The sequence below is a fragment of the Tamandua tetradactyla genome, chromosome 1, assembly GCF_023851605.1.
Source record: "Tamandua tetradactyla isolate mTamTet1 chromosome 1, mTamTet1.pri, whole genome shotgun sequence".
NCBI lineage: Eukaryota > Metazoa > Chordata > Mammalia > Pilosa > Myrmecophagidae > Tamandua > Tamandua tetradactyla.
In genome coordinates this window covers 39910842-39934847 of record NC_135327.1, presented here as the reverse complement: position 1 = coordinate 39934847, position 24006 = coordinate 39910842, and the positions used below count along the sequence as shown (strand labels likewise).

Genomic DNA, 24006 nt, shown 5'->3' with positions numbered 1-24006 from the left:
GAGTGAGAAAAGATTCAACAGGCTACTTTGCTGATGAAAACGACATAAATGACAAATTAATATGAACAATAGAAAACTTAAGAGTTCTGCCAGACTTAATGCCAATAGCTTGATTTTCTGGGAGGGAGAGACTTAGTGTCACTTAAACTGCTTCTCTCTCACAGATCTTCGCCCATCCTAAAGCTATGGTATGTTAGGAGCTAACAAAAAGTGTACTCTCAATTTTAATTATAGAAATTAGCATTGCTGACATTTTGTTGACATCTGATATTGATGAAGTTATAACTAAATGGAAAACGATTAGAAATGCAGAACTGGCTCTAACGGTTTTGAATCCTCTTTGTGGCAAAAAAATAGAAATAAAAGAATAGACAATTAATAGCAATATACATAGCTTTTAAACTCTAACTTTATTCTCAACACCTTAAGAGAAAAAATATCGTAAAATAAAATGCTTTATAGGGATCATTTAATGCAACATAATTTGAATCGCATAATCCAATATTTACTCTTCAGCCTCTCTGATTTTGAAGGCAAAAAGCACATCTATTTGACCTACAGAGTAGATTAATCTAGAATGATTCTAAAAATAAAAAAAATGATAATGATATATGAGCAATAATAAGAAAACAAAACCAACTAGGACCAAAAAAATCTTTTATGGGAGACATTTTAGTCATCATGACATTGAATTATTCTCAAATACTGTCTGTCCATAAACCTCTCCCAGGCTGAGGAGAAATCTGCCTGGGCTCAGACGTGGTGTAAATATTGGGACCCAAGAAATTTCACCAAGCTCTATAGAGATTTTCTTGATTTTTTATTTCTCAAAGCCATTTTAGGGAAATATTTTATTTTCAGAATGTTTATAAAGTTTGAGCAATATTTAAGTTTTTCCTTTTGTGCCTTTAAAGATAATAAATATGAATACAACTGAAAACAGAGAATAATATTTCTATATTTCTATAAAATAAGGGCTTAAAGGCATGTGAGTTTTCCAGGAAGATACTCATCTTAATACCAAATTCTCAAATGACAAGAAGAGACTCCAAGAAAAGTTAGGGGTTTACCGAATGAAAGTTACCTAGAAACCATGAAAGCAGCTCCATGTGATGCCCCTCTGGCCTCTTCAGACCCTGCTTTAATGGTTAAAGTGGGGCATTTTAGCACACCTAAATGAGAAATGCAATCACTGTTGACCCACACTTGAAACCTGATACGCCCCACAGGCACATCAGTTAGAGCAGAAAAAGAAATTGTCACTATTATCGAAACCTGTCTGGAAATTTGGGGGAATTCTAAAAACTCAAAGCTCCTTCATGAGCAGATGCAATTAATATCATGCTTGCCACTTAGTATTAAAGCTACTCATTTCTGGCAATTAGAAACAGTGTGTGATGAACCTTTTGGACAAAGCTAACGATTCATTTAGGCAAAAGTTACTCTAAGTGGATACAGGGGTTGAGCCAGCAGACCTTGTGGAACCTGGGCATGGATTTATAGGAAACAAACATTCTGAAGAGCTGTTCCATCAGTAGTCATGGGCAGAAACTGTCAACAGACACTGGCCCCACAGAAACCAAAAATGGCCAGGGGAGAGGCGGTGAACACTAGTTTCATTAATGTTGTGACTGAGAAAGTAGTTTTCAGAAGCTGGAGGGCAAAAACAACTTTTTATACTTCTTTTCTATTCATTCCAGCATCTGGTTTAGTATCAGGTGAAAAAATGAATTATCAGGAAATAGATATAAGTTACTTAAATTTTTGTATTTTGCTTTCAAGGCTGGTCACAAAAATTATTAGGGGGTGCTGGACATTCTGATTTCATAGCAGATGCAACTGTGCTGTGTTGCACCCACAGTTAATCTTGGTTCTAGGTGGTGCAAAATACACATAATGTAAAACATAATTCGTCTGATGAAGGTCTAGGTGCTTGACTAAGAGATGCCCGTGCAGTGCCTTCCAACAATAGGAGTTGAAAAACAATCTTGTTTTTCTAATCAGTCCCCAGTGGAAACTCTCTGGGCCAATGGGATCCCGTGACATTACAACATCCTGGTGAGGAAGGGAAACTGCCTGTAACAAAGCCAAAAAAAGGAAGGCTTAAGATAACATAGAACTTGGGATCCAGTGTGAAGCTCAGTATGGTGGCACCTAACATTCTCAGAGACGATTGGCCACCTGCAGTATAAAATACGCCCTTTCATGAATGCACCTCAAAGGACAAAGTCCCTGTTCTGGCAGCTTTCAGGTGCGGTGTCTGTGGCATTAGGACCCTGTCCCACCGCGATGGATCAGACTGCACTCTGAGTTTGAGTTAGTCCTGGCAAGGGGCACCTCTACATACTACATGTGTCAAAAAGAAAGTGAGACTTCCGGAGAAGATGGCGGCTTAGTAAGACGCGCGGGTCTTAGTTCCTCCTCCAGAAAAGCAACTAAAGAAACAGAAACAATACGAAACAGCTCCTGGAGTCACGACAGAGACCAAAAAGACAGCGTACCCCATTCTGGAACAGCTGAACGGGTAGGGAGAATCTACTGCGGTGAGATACCCAAGGGGTGTGCGTTTTCCCAGCCGTGGCGGCTGGCGACTGGGGTCCCCTCCATGCACATGGCTCCCCGGTCTGACTGGGAACGTTGGATAGCGGGGCCCTCCCGTCACGCTTGGCGTTTCGGGCCAGCTGGGCAATTAGGACCAGCACTCTCCCAAGCCGCAGCGGCCAGCGACCCCCGCCTCCACGCGCGGTTTCCCGGGCCGACTGCCGTGCAGACAGACGAGCGCCACGAGCGCCACCTACTGGGCAGGAAAAGAAAAACAGAGCCCAGAGATTTCACAGAAAAAGTTTTCAACCAGCTGGGTCCCACACCCAGGGAAATCTGATCAAATGCCCAGACACCAGCAGAAAATAATGGATGACGCTCGGAAAATTGAAGATATGGCCCAGTCAAAGGAACAAACCAATAGTTCAAATGAGATACAGGAGCTGAGACAACTAATGCTGAATATACGAACAGAAATGGAAAAACTCTTCAAAAACCAAATCAATAAATTGAGGGAGGACATGAAGAAGACATGGGCTGAACAAAAAGAAGAAATAGAAAATCTGAAAAAACAAATCACAGAACTTATGGGAGTGAAGGACAAAGAAGAAAAAATGGAAAAAACAATGGATACCTACAATGGTAGATCCAAAGAGACAGAAGCTACAATTAGTGAACTGGAGGATGGAACATCTGAATTCCAAAAAGAAACAGAAACTATAGGGAAAAGAATGGAAAAACTTGAGCAGGGGATCAGGGAACTGAATGACAATATGAAGCGCACAAATATACGTGTTGTGGGTGTCCCAGAAGGAGAAGAGAAGGGAAAAGGAGGAGAAAAACTAATGGAAGAAATTATCACTGAAAATTTCCCAACTCTTATGAAAGACCTAAATTTGCAGATCCAAGAAGTGCAGCGCACCCCAAAGAGAATAGACCCAAATAGGCGTTCTCCAAGACACTTACTAGTTAGAATGTCAGAGGTCAAAGAGAAAGAGAGGATCTTGAAAGCTGCAAGAGAAAAACAATCTGTCACATACAAGGGAAACCCAATAAGACTATGTGTAGATTTCTCAGCAGAAACCATGGAAGCTAGAAGACAGTGGGATGATATATTTAAATTACTAAAAGAGAAAAACTGCCAACCAAGACTCCTATATTCAGCAAAATTGTCCTTCAGAAATGAAGGAGAAATTAAAACATTTATAGACAAAAAGTCACTGAGAGAATTTGTGACCAAGAGACCAGCTCTGCAAGAAATACTAAAGGGAGCACTAGAGTCAGATATGAAAAGACAGAAGAGAGAGGTATGGAGTAAAGTGTAGAAAGAAGGAAAATCAGATATGATATATATAATACAAAAGCCAAAATGGTAGAGGAAAATATTATCCAAACAGTAATAACACTAAAAGTTAATGGACTGAATTTCCCAATCAAAAGACATAGAATGGCAGAATGGATTACGACCCAGCAATACCACTGCTAGGTATCTACTCAAAGGACTTAAGGGCAAAGACACAGACGGACATTTGCACACCAGTGTTTATAGCAGCATTATCTACAATTGCAAAGAGATGGAAACAGCCAAAATGTTCATCAACAGACGAGTGGCTAAACAAACTGTGGCGTATACCTACGATGGAATATTATGCAGCTTTAAGACAGACTAAACTTATGAAGCATGTAATAACATGGATGGACCTAGAGAACATTATGCTGAGTGAGTCTAGCCCAAAACTAAAGGACAAATACTGTAAGGTCCCACTGATGTGAACCGACATTCGAGAATCAGCTTGGAATATATCACTGGTAACAGAGACCAGCAGGAGTTAGAAACAGGGTAAGATAATGGGTAATTGGAGCTGAAGGGATACAGACTGTGCAACAGGACTAGATACAAAAACTCAAAAATGGACAGCACAATAATACCTAAGTGTAATGTAACTAGGTTGGAACACTGAATGAAGCTGCACCTGAAATATGGTTTTTTGTTTGTTTGTTTGTGTGTTTGTATCTTTTGTTTTTGTTTTTTTCTTTTTCCTTTATATATATATATATTATTAGTATTATTATTTTAATTCTCTTCTCTATATTAACATTCTATATCTTTTTCTGCTGTTTTGCTAGTTCTTTTCCTAAATCGATGCAAATGTACTAAGAAATGATGATCATACATCTATGTGATGATACTAAGAATTACTGAGTGCATTTGTAGAATGGAATGATTTCTAAATGTTGTGTTAATTTCTTTTCTTTTTTTTGATTAATAAAAAAATTTAAAAAAAAAAAAAAAAAAAAAAAAGAAAGTGACACTAACTAAAAGGATTGCATGTTTACTGTAGGCCAGGCCCAGGCCAACTGATTTATGGGCTTTATCTTGTTTAACCTTCACAACCACCATGCGTGCTGTTTGGCCTGTTATCCCTTTGTACGGAAGTGGAAATTGATGGGCAGAGAGGAGAGGGGATTTGCTCTAGGGGCCCAGATGGGGGCCTGGGCTCCCTGGAGTCCCACTCTAGGGCTCTCAGCTGTGGCCCTGACTCTCAAGATCAGAATTCCCTCGAAAAGAAAAGACCAGGGTGTGGGTACAGCTCATAGGAGGCCCAATTACACCCACTTGGTGTTTTTTATGGAAACCTCAAGGAAGAAATGGAGGCCATTCTCCCATCTCCTCCACTATGGATTCTATTATCCAATAACTCTAAGAGAAAGAAAAGTTCATCTCCTCCTGTAGATGAAGCCCAGTGCGCCAACAATGGTGATAAGACATCAGTGAGAGAAACCTCCATGGGTTAGAGCAGGGAAGCGAGTGACCATTGCACAAAATCCCCTGGGTGTGTAAGCTTCCCTTTTTGCTGGGTGGGGTCATGTGTGGGCACCGGGTACTTCCACAGTTGCACTTAGTGCATGACTTCCACCCTCTTCATTTAAACTATCCCCCCCACTGTCACTAAATTTTGCAGCGGTGCCCATATCCCCAAGGGCCTGGTGCCTTGTATCAGGGTGGGTGGCAGTGCCCGCCCTTGGTTTCCTTTGGCATTTCTGGGCTTGGTTCCTGTTTCCCAATACAGTGTTTCCCCACCTTATTCAACCTGACACAGGGTAAAGCCATTTTGCAATGAGCTACTCTAAATCTGGCTCAAGAATGGGTGAGGGGAGGGAAAATAGTGATTTTTTTTTGGTCACCTTTCTGTACTTGGAGCAGAGCATATATTTAGACCCATCTCAGTCTGACAGTTGGGCAACAGAGCCAACTTTCATACTATATTCAGGTGAGGTACCTCTCAGTATCTAAACAGTCTCAATTTTTAAGAGTAATGTAGAAGGAAATAAAATAACAAGGGAATAAAGGTCAGAATTAGAAATTCTCTCATGATAACATCTGCTTTAAAAAAATGTGCAGATAAAAAATGATGGGTATTTATGTCTTGATTTTATATGTCTCTATGTTCTGGATTATTCAACTTGAAATAAAAGCTGTCTGATTTTATATTTTATATGTAAAATTCCTTATCAAATATCCTATCCATTTGATTAAAGCATTCTCATCACATTACAAGTTATAGAAACAACCTTGAATGCTGTAAAAATAAAATTCCCAACTCACACAATTCTCTGGGACTTTCTGCATTTAAACCTCATAGAATCATTTGATATTATCTTCATGACTAAAAATATAACTGCAGTATTACTTAAAGTTATAATCGAATCACTTTCTTGCAAATTAAGACGCTTACCCTTAGAAAAATAACCAAATTGAATTAGGTGCATCTTTTCTTGATAGATCAAAAGCAGCTCCATTAAATCAGCAATTTTATATTAATGGCATGAGACATGACCCATGAGGAAAATATGTCTTTTGGAGCCATTCTGTTTTACATAAAGAGAGCTGGAGATACTTCTCCCAATTCAAACGTGAAGCAGAATTGTACTATGGGTTCCTAGGAGGCCAGATGTGATCTCTATGTGGTAGCCTGTCCACACTAGAGTCTAGGTTCATCTTCCCTCAATTCCTTTTCTTCCAATTATTGAGCCATCTCTCTACCCATTCATCCATCCGCTTGTCCAAACACCCATCCATCCATCCACCCACACATCCACATATCCACCTAGCCACCCAATCCATCTACCCACTCACCCATCCATTTAGCTGATATTTACAAAGCACCTCCTATATATCCATTACTCTTTTCCTCAGTCAAATATAAGAAAAGTGCTTCCTCATTTGTCAACCCTCTACTAAGTCTTGTCTCCTACGATATTCAACCCTTGTTCTAAGTGTTTACAGATTTGGAGGGATTCTAAAATATATCTGAATTCTGCTATATTTCACTTAGAATAAAAGGCACAATCTTTATGATACAGATTACAAACAACAAGAACAACAAATAACACCTCCCTGATGCTGGTGTGATGCTCTGCCATTTATGAAGCCCTCTGGTAGCCATGAAACCACTGGACCCTCCTGGAGACTTCAGCCCACAGACAACAAAACAGAGCAAGGAATCACACACAATCCTCCTGGAATACCTAGCTAGGAAGGAGTGGGACTCAAACACAAGTCCCGGCCCACCTGTTCCTAATGCGGACCCCTTCCTGCTACCTCATGCCCTCTCACCATAATCTTTGACATTTAGTTAGGAAGTTTGCAATATTTAATACTAAATTAATTCACAAATACCATTTTGTGGTGTTGCCAGGAAGGATGAAAATGGACAAATTAGATCTCCCCCTCTATCTCCAGAACCAAGACATAAAACAAACTGGCAATTTTTTATAGCTAACCTGGTATAAATGGTGACTTCATAGCTGAATTATTACCTGTATCTTTGACACAAGGAGCCAGAATTTAAAGTAATAAACCATATTAATTCAAGCCTTGCATTTATGCATTAGGGATTGGCAAATTTAAATGAGGCCATTTAGGCAATTTATTTTAGTGTCTTATTTCTGGACACATTCTGAAGATAAAGCGGTACAAAATTCCAAAGCTTTGTTAATGAATTATCTTGAATGGACATTTTAAATGAGAGAATGATTTAGCACTACCACATATGGAGTATTAAGTCACAAAATGCTTCAACATCGGAGAACAACAGGGCTTTTGGTTTTAAGATCCATTTGTTTTTTGCTTCACAATCAAAACACTAAGGGTAATAAGAATGGATTTTCACTGGTCCAAAAGTAATAAAGCATCTGGTAAACCCATGTTTTTAACTATGTGCTACTTGGTATCATTAAGAATCACTGAAGTTAAAATCACCTGTGAAATGACTTTGAGCTAAAAATCTGTGATTTTCACATATTGTGCAAATAGATGGAAGCCCTCAATTTGGATGTGGACCCTGCTGAGACCTGGCAGTGTGGCTGCCCTGCAGATCTCCAGTCCTCTCGCCTATGAGCAGGGGCTTGGGGCTACTGTGCAGGATCTACCTGCATGGCAGAGAGGGGATGATGTCACAGAGGTGCCCAGCCCAGAGCCAGTGGGTAGTCTTCTCATGATTCCAGCAACAATCAACAACCAACAAACAAATAATGACCAGTAGATGCTAATGGGGGATGGGGGTGTGGGGGAGGGGCAGCCAGCAATGGCCCAGTATCACAGAGCAGAGGGTGGGAGGCTGGGTTTGGAGCTGAGGGCCCAGAGCTTACATCCGCACAGTGGTCAAACACCTAGCCCAGAGAATCATGGGCCCTAGCCCAGGTCCGAGGCTGCCAGGTCATTCTCTCTGTGGGGGGAAAGTGCTGTACCACCTCCATTCCCATGGCTTAAATGGCTTCCTTCAGTAGGTGGAGAAAGGTTTTTCTCAATTCAAAACAGACTCACAGGAACCAGGGACTAGGATAACAGTCATTTTAACTTATAAGAATTGGAGTAACACTGACAGTGGACTCAATGAAATATACTGGTCATTTGCTTTGTAAATTGATATTCTGACTACTCTCATCCTACTATAATGAAATGTTACTTCAGAAATTCCCTTTGCTATCACTCTATTGCTTTTACCTTCCAGCCTTGCCCACACCCATAAAAGAGATAGTTCTCCACTTTAATGAAACATCAAATGAGCACTTCGTGGGGAACACTGATTCCAGGCTCTATTCTGCTTGGGCCCAAAGGTCAATGGAGAGCACATGAATGAGCGCATGCTTAATAACCACTACATATCCTTATTCAGAGGTTATTACTTTTGGAGCTCATGGAGAATACAGAAGACCTATGACTTCCAGTCCCATCTTCTCCCAGCTTATAACTGATGTGGCATGACCGACTTGCAGAACACCCTTCCCAGAGTTTCTTGGTTGTACACTAGGTATTGTGAGAAGGGTGCATCTATACCCTGAAGTGTGGTTTTGAGACTATGGTGAATGCCACATAGGCAGAAAAAAGGGTGATGGCAGGAGGAAAGCATCCTGGGGCATTTCCCAAGAAGATGTGCCTGAAGAAGTAGGGCCAACAGGACTCCCAAAGAGAAAGGACTGGAGAGGGATGGGAAGTATGGACCATGTAGTGTCCTGAAGCTGGGTGAAGGAGTCCAGACTTGACATTCACACCGGGGAAGCACAGAGGTTTCTGGGTGTGGGGGGGGGCAAGAAGGAGGGGGAACTGATTGGATGACAAGGGAGGTCATCTTGGGAAGGAGGGAAGACATCAGGGCAGAGATTGAAACAGAAAGCCCTAGAAATAGCCTTGGCAATGCCTTCGGATGAGAAAGTGGCAGGGTGAGGGGAGAGGATCCAGGGGGATAGAAGGCATTTCAAAGTGTAAACAGGTCTAATGGACAGCATAGAAAATAATGAAATTTAATATAATTTAGAATTTTAAAATTCAGATTGTAAGACTATTTGAAAACAGGCAATAATAGATTATAATTATACTGAGGAGGAGGAGATAGAAACAGGCAAAACAATTTTAGTCATTTTCGATTCTGAGATTCTCAATGTGAGCACGTTACCATGTCAGAAATATCACACCCGCACCACAAGAGATAGCGGTTCCTGGGAAGAGATCTGAGGCCCTGGTTTTCCTCCTGTGCTCAGTTCCAGTTGAGGCCATCTTTAATGAGAAACATTTCCTAACGCTACCTGCACAGATTTATTAAGAGAGAGAAATGGGTTACCCATCCTTTAACTTTCAACTAATAAAAAATTGCATCCAGGTTACTGAAATCACAGCTCTTTTTAAAAAGGCACTTGGTGAGAGAAATCCTCAGGGCTGTGAAAAAGGACCCATTGTTGCACAAGGGCTAGGAACTGCTTTTTTGCCATCAGAATTCAGCATGAGAGCAAACCAGTTTGTTTCCCTTAGTGCTCTGGCCACGATGGAATAAAATACTGGGTTGTTTTCTACAGAGACAAGTCTGGGAATGTGATTGTCTTATTGTACCTACCAATAAACGGCTGCCGAGGCTGCCCTCAGTGGCTGTAATTAGCTGCCAGGGGATCAATAACTGGGGGAAAGGTCAAAAGTTACCACGTGGAGGTCCTCTGAGATTTGTGACAATGTTAATCTTATTAAAAGTGAGCACAGACTTATTTCAGTAAGTTACGTAATGAGTTTTACTTTTGAACTATGGGGAGGATGAATTAAATGTACCTACCTGGACTTTAAATGACCAGCAAAGCCATCCTACACCCTTAATGATGAGAAATTAGAAAAAAGGCCACAGCACTTCCTTAGAAAAGTCATGTAAAGTTAATGATTCAAGAGAAACTAAAGAGCAGACTAATTCAACACTGGGGAAAATAGATTCAGCCACATTATGTATATATGGGAGAGCAAAGGATTATTTATTTATTTACTTAGAAGGCTTTTGAATGAAGATATTCTAATCTACCTCTAAATCACTTTGTCCCTGATTTTTAGTTTAGCTTTTCCTTTTTGTTAAACTAGCTAGCCACCTCTTAAAAAATTTTTCATTAAAATCAATCAATATACAATAGGCACATTCTTAACATAAGAACATTCCATACTTGGTGTGCAATCAATGGCTCACAATATCATCACATGGTTGTATATTCACCACCATGATCATTTCTCAGAACATTTACATTACTTCAGAAAAAGAAATAGAAAAAAGAGAAAACTCATACATACCATACCCCTTAACCCTCCCTCTCATTGACCACTAGTATTTCCCTCTATCCAATTTAACATTTGTTCCCCCTATTATTTATTTATTTTTAATCCATATTTTTTACTCAGCTGTCCATACCATAGATAAAAGGAGTATAAGAACAAGGTTTTCACAGTCACACAGTCACGTGGGAAAGCTATATCATTATATAATCATCTTAAAGAAACATGGCTACTCGAACACAGCTCTACAATTTCAGGCACTTCCCTCTAGCTTCACTAATACACCTTAAACTAAAAAGGGATTATCTATATAATGCATAAGAATAACCTCCAGGATAACCTCTCAACTCTATTTGAATTCTCTCAGCCACTGACACTTTATTTTTCTTATTTATTTATTCTTTTACATGGGCAGGCACCGGTAATCGAACCCAGGTCCTCTGGCATGGCAGGCAAGCGTTCTTGCCTGCTGAGCCACCGTGGCCCGCCCTACTTTATTTTGTCTAATATCTCACTTCCCCGTTTCAGTCGAGAAGGGTTTCTCAATCCCTTGATGCTGAGTCCCAGCTCATTCTAGGATTTCTGTCCCACACTGTCAGGGAGGTTTGCCTAGTGGGAATCATGTCCCATGTAGAGAGGGGGAGGGCAGTGGGTTTGCTTGCCGTGCTGGCTGAGAGAGAGGCCACATCTGAGTAACAAAAGACATTCTCTGGGAGTGATTCTTAGGCCAAAATTTAAGCAGGCTTAGCCTATCCTTTGCAGAGATATTGTTCATATGAACAACCCCCAATATTGAGGGTTCGGTCTATTGATTTTGTTGTCCTCAATGCTTGTGAGAATATCAGGCCTCCTCCATATGGGGAAGTTGAATTTTCCCTCTTTCTCACCATTCCCCCAAGGGGACTTTGCAAATACTTTTTTATTCACTGTTCAAATCACTCTGGGATTTATCAGGGCATCACTCTGGACAAACCTACATCTCATGCCCTACTATTTTGCATTAGTCAAAATAAAAATTTTGTGCCAAATAAACATTTTTTTGCTTTAGTCTCACACATAAGTTAAAGCTTTAAAATATGAATTACCATCTATTTTCAACACCCTGCAATATTGACATTCCTTATGCAAAAACATTTTTTAATTTGTACATTTAGTCACTATCCTTGTACACTCTAGGGATTCCTAGATTATACCATCTCAGTCTTCATCGTCTATCTTTCCTCCTGATTTCATTTGTGCCCACAGCCCTCCTCCCTCTATCATTCTTACTTTCGGCTTCATTCAGTGCACTAACATTATTGTGCTACAATTAGGTAGTATTGTGCTATCCATTTCTGAATTTTTACAATCAGTCCTGTTGCACAATCTGTATCCCTTCAGCTCCAACTACTCAAAATCAACCCTATTTCTATCTCCTGATAGTCTCTGTTCTTAACTGAAATTCTCCAAGTTCATGCATAATGTTAGTTCTCATCAGTGAGACCATACAGTATTTGTCCTTTTGTTTCTGGCTAATCTCACTGAGCATAATGTCCTCAAGGTCCATCCATGTTGTTACATACTCCATCACTTTATTCTGTCTTACAGCTGCAAAATATTTCATCATATGTATATACCACAGCTTGTTTAGCCACTCATCTATTGATGGGCATTTTGGCTGTTTCCATCTCTTGACAATTGTAAACAATACTGCTATAAACTTTGGTGTGCAAATGTTCATTTGTGTCCTTGCCCTCATGTCCTCTGAGTAGACACTTAGCAATGATACTGCCGATCATATATGGCAATTCTGTACTTAGCTTCCTGAGGAACCGCCAAACTGCCTACAAACAGTGGTTGTACCACTTTACATTCCCACCAACACTGGGTAAGTGTGCCTATTTCTCCACAACCTCTCCAGCACCTGTCATTTTCTGTTTTATTGATAATGGCCATTCTGGTGGGTGTGAGATGATATCTCATTGTGGTTTTGATTTGCATTTCCCTAATAACCAAGGAAGTTGAGCATCTTTTCATGTGTCTTTTGGCCATTTGTATTTCCTCTTCTGAGAAGTGTCGGTTTATGTCTTTTGCCCATTTTGTAATTGGGTTGTTTGTCTTTTTGTTATTAAGTTGAACAATCTCTTTATATATTCTGGATATATATAAACAATATTGAACAATAGACCTTATCTGATCTATTGTTCCCAAATACTGTCTCCCATTCTGTAGGCTGTCTTTTTACTTTCTTGACAAAGTTCTTTGATGCACAAAAGTGTTTAATTTTGAGGAGTTCCCATTTATCTATTTCTTTCTTAATGGTGCTTTGGGTGTAAGATCTAGGAAACTGCCTCCAATTATAAGATTTGTAAGACATTTTCCTCATTTTCTTCTAAAGGTTTTATGGTCTTAGATCTAATGTTTAAGTCTTTGAAGTATTTTGAGTTAACTTTTGTATAGGATGTGAGATATGGAATCTCTTTCATTCTTTTGCATGTGCATATCCAGTTCTCTAGGCACCATTTACTTAAGAGACTGTTCTGTCCCAGGTGAGTCAGCTTGACTGCCCTATCAAAGATCAATTGTCCTGCAAAGGATGGGTCAAGTCTACTTAAGATTTGGGCCTAGAAGTCACCCTCAAGAGAGCCTCTTTTGTTGCTCAGATGTAACCCCTCTCTCCAGCCAACACAATGAGCAGTCTCACCACCCTACCCCTCTCTACGTGGGACATGACTCCCGGGGGTATGGACCTTCCTGGCAAGGTGGGACAGAGATCTTGGAATGAGCTGAGACTCAGCATCAAGGGATTGAGAAAAACCCTAGAATGAGCTGAGACTTAGCATCAAGGGGTTGAGAAAGCCTTCTTGACCAAGGTGGGGAAAGAGGGAAATGAGACAAAGTGTCAGTGGCTGAGAGATTCCAAACAGAGTCGAGAGGTTGTTCTGGAGGTTATTCTTATGCATCAAGTAGATATCATCTTGTTATTCAAGATGTAGTGGAGAGGCTGGAGGGAACTGCCTGGAGATGTGGAGCTGTGTTCCAGTAGTCATGTTTCTTGAGGATGATTGAATAATGATACAGCTGTAACAGTGTGACTGTGTGATTGTGGGGACCTTGTGTCTGATGTTCCTTTTATCTACCTTGTCAACAGACGAGTAGAACATATGGAATAAAGATGAATGATAGGGGGAACAAATGTTAAAATAAATTTAGTTTGAAATGCTAGTGATCAGTGAAGGCAAGGGGTAAAGGGTATGATAGGTACAATCTTTTTTTTTCTTTCCTGTGTTCGTTTTATTTCTTTTTCTATTGTCTTTTCGTTTCTTTTTCTGAATTAATGCAAATGTTCTAAGAAATGATGAATATGCAACTAGGTGATGATATTGTGAATTACTGATTATGTATGTTGTTTTATTTTGTTTCTTATTTTTAATTAATAAATAAATTTAAAAAAAGATCAATTGTCCATAGATGAGAGGATCTATATCTGAACCCTCTATTAGATTCCTGTATTAGTTAGGGTTCTCTAGAGAAACAGAATCAACAGGGAACACTCACAAATATAAAATTTATAAAAGTGTCTCACGTGAGCACAGAAACAGAGTTGAAAATCCGCAGGGCAGGCTGTGAAGCTGATGATTCCGATGGAGGGTCTAGACAAACTCCACAGGTGAGGCTCACCAGCTGAAGCAGTAAGAAGAGCCTGTCTCTTCTGAATCCTCCTTAAAAGACTTCCAGTGATTTGAATGAGCATCACTCATTGCAGAAGACACTCCCCTTGGCTGATTACATTCTATGAAATGTCCTCATTGCAACAGACAGGACAGCACTTGCCCAATTAGACAAACAGGTACCACCACTCAGCCAAACTGACACATGAACCTGACCATGACAATTCCATTGGTCAGTATATCTATCTTTATGCCAGAACCATGCTGTTTTGACCACTGTAGCTTTGTAATATGCATTAAAGTCAGGTAGTGTGAGACCTCTGACTTCATTTTTCTTTCTTAGGGTACTTTTAGCTATTCGGGACCCTGCCCTTCCAGATAAATTTGGTTATTGGTTTTTCTATTTCTGAAAGGAAGTTTTAGGTATTTTAATTGGTATTGCATTGAATCTATAAATAAATTTAGCCAGAATTGACAGCTTAACTATATTTAGTCTTCCAATCCATGAACATGCTATGCCCTTCCATTTATTTAGATCTTCTGTGATTTCTTTTAGCAATTTCTTGTAGTTTTCTTTGTATAGGTCTTTTGTATCCTTAGTTAAATTTATTCCTAAATATTTTTTTTGGTTGCAATTGTAAAAGGAATTTTTTCTTGACTACCTCTCAGATTGTTCATTACTAGTGTATAGAAACACTATAGATTTTTGAGTGTTGAGCTTGTAACCTGCCACTTTGCTGTACTCATTTATTAGCTTTAGTAGTTTTGCTGTGGATTTTTTGACATATAGTATCATATCATGTTCTTCTTCCTAAAGAAGTTTTACTTTTTCCTTTCCAATTTTGATGCATTGTATTTCTTTTTCTTGCCTAATTGCTCTGGCTATAACTTCCAACACAATGTTGAATAACGATGGTGATAGTGGACATCCTTGTCTTGTTCCTGATCTTAGGGAGAAAGTTTTCAGTTTTTACCCAATGAGGATAATGTTAGCTGTGGGTTTTCATATACTCCCTTTATCATGTTGAGGAAGTTTCCTTCTATTCTTATCCTTTGAAGTGGTTTCAACAAGAAAGGATGTTGGATTTTGTCAAATTCCCTTTCTGCATCAATCGAGATGATCATGTGGTTTTTCTGCTCTGATTTGTTCATATGGTGTATTACATTAATTGATTTTCTTATGCTGAACCATCCATGCATACCTGGGATGAATCCTACTTGGTCATGGTGTATAATTCTTTTAAGTGCTGCTGGATTCAATTTCCAAGAATTTTGTTGAGGATTTTTGCATCTATATTCATTACAGAGATTGGTGTATAACTTTCTTTTCTTGTAGTATCTTTGTCTGGTTTTGGTAAGAGGGTGAATGTTGTCTTCATAGAATGAGTTAGGTAGCCCCTTCCCTAACTCAATTTTTTTGAAGAGTTTGAGCAGGATTGGTACTAATTTTCTTGAATGTTTGGCAGATTCACATGTGAAGCCATCTGCTCCTGGACTTTTCTTTTGTGGGATTTCTTAATGTTTCTTTACCTGTGATTGGTTTGTTGAGGTTGTCTATTTCCTCTCAGGTCAAAGTTGGTTGTTCATGCCTTTGTAGGAAGTTGTCCATTTCACCTTCATTGTCTAGTTTATTAACATAAAGTTGTGCATAATATCGAGGGGTCAGTGGTTATGTCTCCTCTCCCACTTCTGATTTTATTTATTTGTATCCTCTCTCTTCTTTTTGCCAACCTCACTAAAGGTTCCATCAATCTTACTGATTTTCTCATAAAACCAACTTCTGGTTTTGTTGATTTACTCGATTGTTTTCATGTTCTCAATTTCATTTATTTCTGCTCTAATCTTCATTATTTCTTTCCTATGCTTGCTTTGGGGTTAATTTGCTGTTCTTTCTCTAATTCTTCCATGTGAACAGTTAATTCCTCAATTTTTGCTCTTTCTTCTTCTTTGATAAAGGCATTTAGGGCAATAAATTTTCCTCTTAGCATGATCTTTGCGGCACCCCATAAATTTTGATACGTTGTGTTTTCATTTTCATTTGCTTTGAGATATTTACTGATTTCTCTTGTAACTTCTTCCCTGACCAACTGGTTATTTGAGAGTGTGTTGCTGAGCCGCATACATTTGTGAATTTTCTGGCTCTCTGCCTATTATTGATTTCCAACTTCATTCCTTTATGATCTCAGAAAGTGTTTTGGATGATTTCAAACTTTTTAAATTTATTGAGACTTGCTTTGTGACCCAGCATAATGTCTATCCTTGAGAATGATCCATGAGCACTTAAGAAAAAGATGTATCCTGCTGTTGTGGGGTGCAATGCTTTATAAATGTCTGCTAAGTCTAGTTTTTAATTGTATAATTAAAATTCTCTGTTACTTTATTGATCCTCTGTCAATGTTCTGTCCATTGATGAGAGAAGGGAATGGAAGTCTCCAACTATTATGGTAGATGTGTCTATTCAGTGTTTGCCTTATATATTTTGGAGCTCTCTGGCTCAGTGCGTAAATATCTATGATTGTTATGTCTTCTTGTTGAATTGTTCCTTTTATTAATACATAGTGTCCTTCCTTGTCTATTTTAATTGTGTTACATGTGAAGTCTAATTTGTTGGATATTAGTATAGCTACTTCTGCTCTTTTCTGATTGTTGTTTGCATGAAATATCTTTTCCCAACCTTTCACTTTCAACCTTTGTTTATCCTTGGGTCTAAAATGTGTCTCCCTGTAGACAACATATAGATGGGTCCTGTTTCTTAATCCACTCTACCAGTTTATGTCTCTTGATTGGGGAGTTTAATCCATTAACATATAGTGTTATTACTGTTAAGGGCAGTACTTTCTTCTACCATTTTGCCTTTTGGATTTTATATGTCATATCTGATTTTTCTTCTTTTTACCTTTATTGATAGTTTTCATTTCTACATTCTTCTCCACACCTCTCTCTGCTGTCTTTTCCTATCTGTCTCTAGTGCTCCTTTCAGCATTTCTTGCAGAGCTGGTCTCTTGGTCACAAATTCTCTCAGTGATTTTTTTGTCTGAAAATGTTTCAATTTCACCCTCATTTCTGAAGGAAAGTTTTGCAGGATACAGAATTCTTGGTTGGCAGTTTTTCTCTTTTAGTATCTTAACTACATCATACCACTGTCTTCTCACCTCCATGGTTTCTGCTGAGAAATCTACATATAGTCTTATTGGGCTTCCCTTGTTTGTGATGGACTGCTTTTCTCTTGCTGCTTTCAAAATTCTCTCTTGCTCTTTGGCATCTGACATTCTGATCAGTAAGTGTCTTGGGATACGTCTATTTGGACCTATTCTGTTTGGAGTACACTGTACTTCTTGAGGATCTGTAATTTTAAGTCTTTCATAAGAGTTGCGATATTTTCAGTGATAATTCCCTCCATTAGTTTTTCTCCTTCTTTTTCCTTCTCTTCTTCTTCTGGGACACCCACAACACATATATTCTTGTGCTTCATGTCATTCAATTCCCTGAGTTCCTGCTCATATTTTTACATTCTTTACCCTATATTTTCTCTTGCTTGTCGGATTTCAGATGTCCTGTTCTCCAGTTCACTAATCCTATCTTCTGCCTCTTGAAATATAACATTGTAGGTTTCCATTGTTTTTTCATCTCTTCTACTGTGCTTTTCATTCCCATCAGTTCTGTGATTTGTTTTTTCAGACTTTCAATTTCTTCTTTTTGTTTGTCCCTTTCCTTGTTTATATCCTCTCTCAATTCATTGATTTGATTTTTGATGAGGTTTTCCATGTCTGTTCAAACATCCTAAATTACTTCTGTCCAGCTCCTGTGTCTCATTTGAATTGTTTGTTCCTTTGACTGGGCCTATCTTCAATTTTTGTACTATGATTTGTCATTTTTTGCTGGCGTCTAGGCATTTAATTTCCTTAATTAGTTTATTCTGGATGTTTTCACTTTTTTTACCTAGGATTTTCTTGCTGGATGACTTTGTTATCTTTCTGTTCTTTGACATTCAGTCCAGCTTATTCTAGACCTCCAGCTTAGGTTTTGTTTAAGATCAGAATTTTTCAGTTCTTGTTTTCTTGCCCTGCCTTTATGGTGCCTTTATATTTTTCCCTTAGGCGGGCTTACTTTGGTATTATAGACCCAAGTCAGATTTCCCAGACTAGACTGGCCTCCTCTGAGGAGGAAAGAGTCACCTGTGTCAGTTTCCCTGAGGGTGGGACCCAGCAGGTTGAAAGACTTTCCTATGAAGCCTCTAGATTCTGTGTTTTTCCTATGCTGCCCAGCATGTGGTGCTTGTCTGCCTGTTGGTCCCACCAGCATAAAGTGATGCAGTACCTTTAACTTCAGTAGACTCTTCCTGCTGGGGGTGTGGTTGAGAGAGAGGAGAGGTTGTAGGCTTCCTTTAATCACTTCAGTTTTCCAGACTCCTGGGGTCTGAATTCCTTGAAGTAGGGATTCCACCTGAGCTGCACCTCACCCCTCTCCTGGGGAAGGCAAAGCCTCCTGACAAGCTCTCAGACAAGCTTAATTCTGCCTGAGAAGCCTTGCAGTTGTATCCAAGGAGCTGTAGAAACACAGCCACAAAAAAGACAAGAAAAAAAAATTCCTTTTCAAGCAGGACTCCTGTTTCTCAGGTTTGCCAATTAAGAGCTCAAGTTGGTTTATACGTTGCTCTGTATATTTCCAGGTTCTATGTGCCCCCTCCTTTCCTTCAGGACCCAGACCCTTTCAAGTATTTTGTGCTGTCTGATTTAAAAAAACCTCTGCTTTTTTTTTTTCCTTTTTCCATCAGCCCTGCCCCCTCTGCGCCGGGGCAAAACCCAGCAAACTCAGCTTCTACTCAAGGTTTAGCTGAGCTGGGGGCCTATTTTTAGTAGTAAGAATTTGTTAATTAACTCTACCAATTGAGTTTGGTAGAGCTCAGCCCCTTGCTACTAGTAAAGTCCCTTTACTTGCCCCTCTGTGAAGTGGCCTGTGGGGGAGGGGCCCTGGCTGCCGCAGCTTGGGGGACTCATGGTTCTGGGTGGGCTTCCAGCTTGTCCAGACTGGGGTACACTGTGTGTTCGGTCATTGATGTGGCCCCAGCAGTTGTTCTGTACTGTTCCTCGCTATTTCCTAGCTGCTCTGGAGGACGAACTAAATCCCATACCTCACTAAGCTTGGCTCCTCCTGAGGCTGTTCTTTTGCTAGCCACCCTTTTTTGCCATGAGGAATCTTTTTATTGTTAAATGCACTTGTCCCAGAGTTGCCCATGTAAGAAGTAGTTTGAATCGCCAAAGACCTAGTTCTGTGTTTTCTGATTTGGGCCTTGGGTCTGAAAACCCAGCTTGTGTCTCTGGTCGGAACGTCCTCACACATGGGGCCTCTCCCTCATCACAGGCAGAGCCTCCACTCCAGCTGGCTGGAGGCATACATCTAGCTGCCGGTTGTAGCCTTGGCATCTCCTCAGTAAATTCTGCCCATGCTAAAGAGCCTATATTTTAAGAAAGATCATCTAAACACATCCTTCAAATTTAGCTGAAAATCCATTCAGCCATTTTCACCTCATGCCATAAAGACAAGTATCTGCAATACTTCCTTCCATATATCTGTTTGTCCATCCACCTGTTAATCTATCTATCCATCCATCCATATGCTCAGTCATAAAATAGTTGTTAGTTCTACTAAGTGTTAATAATGCAATAAGTTTCCTTCATGTAATCCCAAGAAAATTCTATGCAGTGGGTATTGCTGTACCCATTTTATAGCTGAGGAAATTGAGACTCTGAGAAGTTGAAGGTTAGGCCCAAAGTAGGCTATACTGGCAATTTCATATTTTTATAGGATATTAGTTCCAACCAATACTTTCCATTTTTCATATGATTCCACCCAATAATTTGCCTAAAGCTCCAGAGAACAATTGCAATCTTCTCATAATATATTTTGCAAGAGGGAGAAGAAACGAGAAGTGGCACCTAAACCCAGCCAGAGGGCTTTGGAGAAGCTGGGGCCATGCATGGGAGACCACCTTCAGAAACTGAGGTTCTGTGAGCAATCAGGGACAAGTCCTTTGGGGTAAGTAGTAAATACAAGTTGTTAAAAAGTTTAGTGCTTCTCTGTACGAACGACAAAAGCAACAGAAGGACTATCTCACACAGTTCAAAATATTTCTTGGATGAGGACTAATGGCTGTAAATATTCATGAACAAACCTACTCAGCTCATTTAAGACCAGCTCTTACTAATTAATTTCATAATTAATGTGCTCCCTCTCAATCTAGTCAGCATCACACATTCAAAGGACTACAGAGATGAGTTCACCTGATAAGCTGAATAGATTGGATGTTTTCCTGAGAATGAATATAAATAATGTTCATGAAAAACTAGAACTAACTGAAACCTATGCTTTAAAACATAGCAGATACTGGCTAAAATATTTTAAAAATGCAGTCAATAGCAATGAAATTCTGGGATGTATCAGAACAGGAAGCAGACCAAATAAGAAAAAAAAAAAAAAAAAGATCCCACAGTGTGTTTATTTTATTTAGTAGAGCAAAGTACAATTGATAAAAGTTTCAGTTACTTATTTATTTTGCACCAAAAAAGTTCTCATTAATGATAGTTTCTTGGACATGGTATGCCATTGTAAAATACCTGCAGTGGGTGCCCTCCTCCTCTCTACATGGGACATGACTCCCAGGGGTGTGGACCTTCCTGGCAATGTGGAACAGAAATCCTAGAATGAGCTGGGATTCAGCACCAAGGGATTGAGAAAACCTTCTCAACTAAAAGGGGGAAGAGAGAAATGAGACAAAATAAAGTATCAATGGCTGAGAGATTCCAAACAGAGTCAAGAGGTTATCCTGGAGGTTATTCTTACGCATTAAATAGATATCACCTTTTTAGCTAAGGTGTAGCAGAGAGGCTGGAGGGAGGTGCCTGAAACTGTAGAGCTGTGTTCCAGTAGCCATGTTTCTTGAAGATGATTGTATAATGATATAGCTTTCCCAAGTGACTGTGTGACTGTGAAAACCTTGTTCTTATACTCCTTTTATCTATGGTATGGACAGATGAGTAAAAAATATGGATCAAAAATACATAAATAATAGGGGGAACAAATGTTAAAAATAAATTTAGTAGATTGAAATGCAGGTGATCAATGAAAGGGAGGGGTAAGGGGTATGGTATGTATGAATTTTTTTCTGTTGTCTTTTTCTTTTTCTGAATTGATACAAATGTTCTAAATGAGTATGATGATGAATATACAACTATGTGATGATACTGTGAATTACTGATTATACAATTAATGTAGAATGGAATGATCATATGTTAAGAATGTCTGTGGTTGTTTGCTGTTATAGTTTTTAAAAAATGAATTAAAAAATTGGAAACGAAGAAGTAAAACACTCACTGTTTACAGATGATATGATACTATATGTCGAAAACCCTGAAAAATCCACAGCAAAATACTAGAGTTAATAAATGAGTACAGCAAAGTAGCAGGTTACAAGAGCAACATTCAAAAATCTGTAGTGTTTCTATACACTAGTAATGAACAATCTGAGGGGGAAATCAAAAAATTCCATTTATAATTGCAACCAAAAGAATAAAATATTTAGGATAAATTTAAGTATATAAAAGACCTATACAAAGAAAACTGCAAAAAATTGCTAAAAGAAATCACAGAAGACTTAAATAAATGGAAGGGCATACTGTGATCATGGATTAGAAGACTAAATGTAGTTAAGATGTCAATTCTACCTAAATTGATTTATAGATTCAATGCAATACCAATTAAAATCCCTAAAACTTACTTTTCAGAAACAGAAAAACCAATAACCAAATTTTTCTGGAAGGGCAGGGTGCCCCAAATAGCTAAAAGTACCCTGAGAAAGAAAAATGAAATTGGAGGTTTCACACTACCTGACTTTAAGGCATATCACGAAGCTACAGTGGTCAAAACAGCATGGTTCTGGCATAAAGACAGATACACTGACCAATGGAATGGAATAGTGTTCAGATGTAGACCCTCTCATCTATGGACACTTGATCTTTGATAAGGCAGTCAAACCAAATTCACCTGGGACAAATAGTCTCTTCAATAAATGGTATCTAGAGAACTGGATATCCACATGCAAAAAAATGAAAGAGGACCCATATCTCACACCTTATACAAAAGTTAACTTACAATGAATCAAAAATCTAAACATTAGATCTAAGACCATAAAATTTTTAGAAGAACTTCTGGGTCAAGATGGCGGCTTAACAACGTGTGCATTTTAGTTCGTCCTCCAGAACAACTACTAAATAACCAGAAACAGTACAGAACAGCTCCCAGAGCCACGAGAGTGACTGGACACACAGCATACCCCAGTCTGGACCAGCTGGACTGGCTGTGAGCGTCCCCAGAACAGTGAGTTCCCAAAGCTGCGGCAGCCAGTGCCCCTCCCCCACAGGCCGCTTCCCAGAGGTGAAAGGAAAGGACTTTACCAGCAGCAGGGACTGGGCACAATCAAACACCAATTGTGGAACTAATTAACAAATTCTGACTACTAAAAATAGGCCCCCAGCTTAGGTGAACCTGATCAAAGCGGAGGTTGGTCATTTTTGCCCCGGCTCCAAGGGGGCAAGACTGACAGAAAAAGGGGGAAAAAAAAGAAAGAAACAGAGGTTTTTGTGGCTGTGTATCTACAAAGGCTTGACTGCCTCTGGATACAGCGGCAGGGCTTTTCAGGCTGCAACTGCCCCAAGCATAGGCAGAAGTGAGCTCTTTTGGGGGCTTATCTGGAGCTTGGGCCTTCGCCAGGGGAGGGGTGAAGCCCCACCCAGGTGGAATCCCTCCATCAAGGAATTCAGACACCAGGGCTTGGTAATTTGAAGCTGTCTCCACCACACCCCCAGCAGGGAGAGTCTGCCAAGGTTAAAGGTACCGCATCATCTTATGCTGGTGGGACCTGCAGTCAGACAACAGCCACATACTAGGCAGGATAAGAAAAACAGAGTCCAGAGACTTCACAGGAAAGTCTTTCAACCTGCTGGGTCTCACCCTCAGGGAAAACCGATGCAGGTGACTCTTTCCTCCTGATAGGAGGCCAGTTTGGTCTGGGAAAATCTGGCTAGGGTCTATAATATCTAAGTAGACCCTATTAGTGTGTGTGTGTGTGGGGGAAAGGCACCACACAAGCAGGGCCAGAAACAAGAAAACAAGAACTGAAAAATTCTCTTCTGTTAAACAAAACTTAAGCTAAAGGTCCAGATAAAGCTGAACGGAATGTCAAAGAACAGTTAGACAACAAATTCATCCAGCAAGAAAACCTCAGATAAAAGAAGTGAAAGCAATCTCCAGAATAAACTAATTAAGGTAATTAAATGACTAGACACCAGCAAAAAATAACAAATCACACTAGGAAAATTGAAGATATGGCCCAGTCAAAGGAACAAACCAACAATTCAAATGACATACAGGAGCTGAAACAATTAACTCAGAATGTACGAACAGACATGGAAAACCTCATCAAAAACTAAACCAATGAATTGAGGGAGGATATAAAGAAGGCAAGGAAAGAACAAAAAGAAGAAATTGAAAGTCTGAAAAAACAAATCACAGAACTTATGGGAATGAAAGACACAGTAGAAGAGATGAAAAAAACAATGGAAACCTACAATGGTAGATTTCGAGAGACAGAACATAGGATTTCTGAACTGGAGGACGGAACATCTGAAATCCAACAAGAAACAGAAACTGTAGGAAAAAAAATGGAAAAATATGAGCAGG

The 24006-nt window shown here is 39.5% G+C and overlaps 1 protein-coding gene and 1 long non-coding RNA gene across 11 annotated transcripts in view; both read right to left on the bottom strand.

Annotated features, from left to right (window-relative positions):
- Window positions 1-24006, bottom strand: part of RALGAPA2 (Ral GTPase activating protein catalytic subunit alpha 2) — a 426648-nt gene that overhangs the window by 32207 nt on the left and 370435 nt on the right. The window lies entirely within an intron of this gene.
- On the bottom strand, window positions 1749-23756 carry LOC143645238 (uncharacterized). The gene is made up of 2 exons (XR_013157021.1): window positions 7223-23756; window positions 1749-2076 (listed from the first exon to the last, which is right to left on the bottom strand). It is a non-coding gene; the product is annotated as an uncharacterized LOC143645238 (long non-coding RNA).